Source organism: Carettochelys insculpta, unplaced genomic scaffold (assembly GCF_033958435.1).
Source record: "Carettochelys insculpta isolate YL-2023 unplaced genomic scaffold, ASM3395843v1 scaffold_0065, whole genome shotgun sequence".
Lineage (NCBI taxonomy): Eukaryota > Metazoa > Chordata > Testudines > Carettochelyidae > Carettochelys > Carettochelys insculpta.
This window is the reverse complement of record NW_027439102.1, coordinates 45,001-50,000: the sequence shown is the minus strand read 5'-3', so window position 1 is coordinate 50,000 and position 5,000 is coordinate 45,001. Positions and strand designations below refer to the sequence as shown.

Genomic DNA, 5,000 nt, shown 5'->3' with positions numbered 1-5,000 from the left:
TAATAGTCCACAACCGAGACCCAGGGCCTTCCCCGCTCTCAACAACCTCCACCCACGGTCCCCCTCCACCGGGCTTAATAGTCCACAACCGAGACCCAGGGCCTTCCCCGCTCTCAACAACCTCCACCCACGGTCCCCCTCCACCGGGCTTAATAGTCCACAACCGAGACCCAGGGCCTTCCCCGCTCTCAACAACCTCCACCCACGGTCCCCCTCCACCGGGCTTAATAGTCCACAACCGAGACCCAGGGCCTTCCCCGCTCTCAACAACCTCCACCCACGGTCCCCCTCCACCGGGCTTAATAGTCCACAACCGAGACCCAGGGCCTTCCCCGCTCTCAACCACCTCCACCCACGGTCCCCCTCCACCGGGCTTAATAGTCCCCAACCGATACCCAGGGCCTTCCCCGCTCTCAACAACCTCCACCCACGGTCCCCCAAGACGCACGTTCCAAGCCTTAACCCTCAGACCATCCACCCCCCGGGGGGGACCCCACACCCACCTGACCCCAACTCACTCCCACCAAAAACACCACCACCGCCACCGCCTCAACGGCCTGCCCCACCCAGCACTCCCACACACACACCTGCCCCACCAACGCTCCACACACGCTTTCTTCCCTCTCCCCGACCCGACCCAAGCCATCGCACCGCACCGGGTGAGGGCCTAAGCTTCCTCGCCCGCCCCCCCGCCCCCGACACGCAGGCAGGCAGAGGGAAAGGCCTCAGCGCCCCCCAGGACCGTCGCGCCGCCTTGGCCTCACGGCTTCCCTGCTCCCGCACGGCAGACACACGCCCCGCTCTACCCCCGCTGGGGCCAAAAGCTGCCTACGGCACCTGGGATTCCCAGGCGGTCACCCATCCAGGTACTAGCCAGGCCCGGGACGGTTTACCTTCCGAGATCGGACGAGATCGGGGGCATTCGGTCCGGTATGGCCGTAGGCCCCCGCCTCCCCGGGCTTTAGCGTCAGCAGCCTGGCCTCAGTCAGCCGGGCCCAAACAATTAACCCGGAGGCCGGGCCGAGGGAAAACTTCCTCCGAGCCGGCCCAAGGGGAAGGGAGGACGAGGACGCCGGGCCCGGGAGGTGACAGGACGTGCACGTCAGACCCGGGAAGCTGTGTGCCCCGAGGTTAACCCCCGGGCCGGGGCGGGGAGAGAAAAATGTTCTAAGTCCGGTAGGGACAGCAGGTCAACCCCGGTCCGAGGCGGGGAGAGAAATTTTCCAAGTCCGGCAGGGACAGCAGGTCAACCCCGGCCGCCGTAGCAGAGGTTGACCTGGTGTCCGATTCGCTCCCCGGGCACCAGGTCAACCTCGGGCGCTTTAGCGGAGGTTGACCTGGTGTCCGATTCGCTCCCCGGGCACCAGGTCAACCTCGGGCGCTTTAGCAGAGGTTGACCTGGTGTCCGATTCGCTCCCCGGGCACCAGGTCAACCTCGGGCGCTTTCAGCGGAGGTTGACCTGGTGGCCGATCCCCTCCTCGGGCTCCAAGTCCGGCAGGGACAGCAGGTCAACCCCGGTTCCGGGCGGGGAGAGAAAAATTTTCTAAGTCCGGCAGGGACAACAGGTCAACCCCGGTTCCGGGCGGGGAGAGAAAAATTTTCTAAGTCCGGCAGGGACAGCAGGTCAACCCCGGCCGCTTCAGCGGAGGTTGACCTGGTGTCCGATTCGGTCCCCGGGCACCAGGTAAACCGTGGCCGCTTTCAGCGGAGGTTGACCTGGTGGCCGATCCCCTCCTCGGGCTCCAAGTCCGGCAGGGACAGCAGGTCAACCCCGGCCGCTTTAGCAGAGGTTGACCTGGTGTCCGATTCGCTCCCCGGGCACCAGGTCAACCGTGGCCGCTTTCAGCGGAGGTTGACCTGGTGGCCGATCCCCTCCTCGGGCTCCAAGTCCGGCAGGGACAGCAGGTCAACCCCGGCCGCTTTAGCAGAGGTTGACCTGGTGTCCGATTCGGTCCCCGGGCACCAGGTAAACCGTGGCCGCTTTCAGCGGAGGTTGACCTGGTGGCCGATCCCCTCCTCGGGCTCCAAGTCCGGCAGGGACAGCAGGTCAACCCCGGCCGCTTTAGCAGAGGTTGACCTGGTGTCCGATTCGGTCCCCGGGCACCAGGTAAACCGTGGCCGCTTTCAGCGGAGGTTGACCTGGTGGCCGATCCCCTCCTCGGGCTCCAAGTCCGGCAGGGACAGCAGGTCAACCCCGGCCGCTTTAGCAGAGGTTGACCTGGTGTCCGATTCGCTCCCCGGGCACCAGGTAAACCGTGGCCGCTTTCAGCGGAGGTTGACCTGGTGGCCGATACCCTCCTCGGGCTCCAAGTCCGGCAGGGACAGCAGGTCAACCCCGGCCGCTTTAGCAGAGGTTGACCTGGTGTCCGATTCGCTCCCCGGGCACCAGGTAAACCGTGGCCGCTTTCAGCGGAGGTTGACCTGGTGGCCGATCCCCTCCTCGGGCTCCAAGTCCGGCAGGGACAGCAGGTCAACCCCGGCCGCTTTAGCAGAGGTTGACCTGGTGTCCGATTCGCTCCCCGGGCACCAGGTAAACCGTGGCCGCTTTCAGCGGAGGTTGACCTGGTGGCCGATCCCCTCCTCGGGCTCCAAGTCCGGCAGGGACAGCAGGTGAACCCCGGCCGCTTTAGCAGAGGTTGACCTGGTGTCCGATTCGCTCCCCGGGCACCAGGTAAACCGTGGCCGCTTTCAGCGGAGGTTGACCTGGTGGCCGATCCCCTCCTCGGGCTCCAAGTCCGGCAGGGACAGCAGGTGAACCCCGGCCGCTTTAGCAGAGGTTGACCTGGTGTCCGATTCGCTCCCCGGGCACCAGGTAAACCGTGGCCGCTTTCAGCGGAGGTTGACCTGGTGGCCGATCCCCTCCTCGGGCTCCAAGTCCGGCAGGGACAACAGGTCAACCCCGGTTCCGGGCGGGGAGAGAAAAATTTTCTAAGTCCGGCAGGGACAGCAGGTCAACCCCGGCCGCCGTAGCAGAGGTTGACCTGGTGTCCGATTCGCTCCCCGGGCACCAGGTCAACCTCGGGCGCTTTAGCAGAGGTTGACCTGGTGTCCGATTCGGTCCCCGGGCACCAGGTAAACCGTGGCCGCTTTCAGCGGAGGTTGACCTGGTGGCCGATCCCCTCCTGGGGCTCCAAGTCCGGCAGGGACAGCAGGTCAACCCCGGTCCCAGGCGGGGAGAGAAAAAATTTCCAAGTCCGGCAGGGACAACAGGTCAACCCCGGTTCCGGGCGGGGAGAGAAAAATTTTCAAAGTCCGGCAGGGACAGCAGGTCAACCCCGGCCGCTTCAGCGGAGGTTGACCTGGTGTCCGATTCGGTCCCCGGGCACCAGGTAAACCGTGGCCGCTTTCAGCGGAGGTTGACCTGGTGGCCGATCCCCTCCTCGGGCTCCAAGTCCGGCAGGGACAACAGGTCAACCCCGGTCCCAGGCTGGAGAGAAAAATTTTCTAAGTCCGGCAGGGACAACAGGTCAACCCCGGTCCCAGGCGGGAGAGAAAAATTTTCTAAGTCCGGCAGGGACAGCAGGTCAACCCCGGCCGCTTCAGCGGAGGTTGACCTGGTGTCCGATTCGGTCCCCGGGCACCAGGTAAACCGTGGCCGCTTTCAGCGGAGGTTGACCTGGTGGCCGATCCCCTCCTCGGGCTCCAAGTCCGGCAGGGACAACAGGTCAACCCCGGTCCCAGGCTGGAGAGAAAAATTTTCTAAGTCCGGCAGGGAGAACAGGTCAACCCCGGTCCCAGGCGGGAGAGAAAAAATTTCTAAGTCCGGCAGGGACAACAGGTCAACCCCGGTCCCAGGCGGGAGAGAAAAATTTTCTAAGTCCGGCAGGGACAACAGGTCAACCCCGGTCCCAGGCGGGAGAGAAAAATTTTCTAAGTCCGGCAGGGACAACAGGTCAACCCCGGTCCCAGGCGGGAGAGAAAAATTTTCTAAGTCCGGCAGGGACAACAGGTCAACCCCGGTCCCAGGCGGGAGAGAAAAATTTTCTAAGTCCGGCAGGGACAACAGGTCAACCCCGGTCCCAGGCTGGAGAGAAAAATTTTCTAAGTCCGGCAGGGACAGCAGGTCAACCCCGGCCGCTTTAGCAGAGGTTGACCTGGTGTCCGATTCGCTCCCCGGGCACCAGGTCAACCTCTGGCGCTTTAGCAGAGGTTGACCTGGTGTCAGATTCGCTCCCCGGGCACCAGGTCAACCTCGGTCGCTTTAGCAGAGGTTGACCTGGTGTCCGATTCGCTCCCCGGGCACCAGGTAAACCGTGGCCGCTTTCAGCGGAGGTTGACCTGGTGGCCGATTCCCTCCTCGGGCTCCAAGTCCGGCAGGGACAGCAGGTCAACCCCGGTCCCAGGCGGGGAGAGAAAAAATTTCTAAGTCCGGCAGGGACAACAGGTCAACCCCGGTCCCAGGCTGGAGAGAAAAAATTTCTAAGTCCGGCAGGGACAACAGGTCAACCCCGGTCCCAGGCGGCAGAGAAAAAATTTCTAAGTCCGGCAGGGACAACAGGTCAACCCCGGTCCCAGGCGGGAGAGAAAAATTTTCTAAGTCCGGCAGGGACAACAGGTCAACCCCGGTACCGGGCGGGAGAGAAAAATTTTCTAAGTCCGGCAGGGACAACAGGTCAACCCCGGTCCCAGGCGGGAGAGAAAAATTTTCTAAGTCCGGCAGGGACAACAGGTCAACCCCGGTTCCGAGCGGGAGAGAAAAATTTTCTAAGTCCGGCAGGGACAACAGGTCAACCCCGGTCCCGGGCGGGAGAGAAAAAATTTCTAAGTCCGGCAGGGACAACAGGTCAACCCCGGTCCCAGGCTGGAGAGAAAAAATTTCTAAGTCCGGCAGGGACAACAGGTCAACCCCGGTCCCAGGCGGCAGAGAAAAATTTTCTAAGTCCGGCAGGGACAACAGGTCAACCCCGGTCCCAGGCGGGAGAGAAAAATTTTCCAAGTCCGGCAGGGACAACAGGTCAACCCCGGTCCCAGGCGGCAGAGAAAAAATTTCTAAGTCCGG

At 63.2% G+C, this 5,000-nt stretch overlaps 1 non-coding gene across 1 annotated transcript; it reads right to left on the bottom strand.

Annotated features, from left to right (window-relative positions):
* Positions 1 to 825: 825 nt before the first annotated feature.
* On the bottom strand, positions 826 to 944 carry LOC142006444 (5S ribosomal RNA). The gene has a single exon (XR_012643518.1). It is a non-coding gene; the product is annotated as a 5S ribosomal RNA (ribosomal RNA).
* Between the last annotated feature and the right edge of the window lie 4,056 nt (positions 945 to 5,000).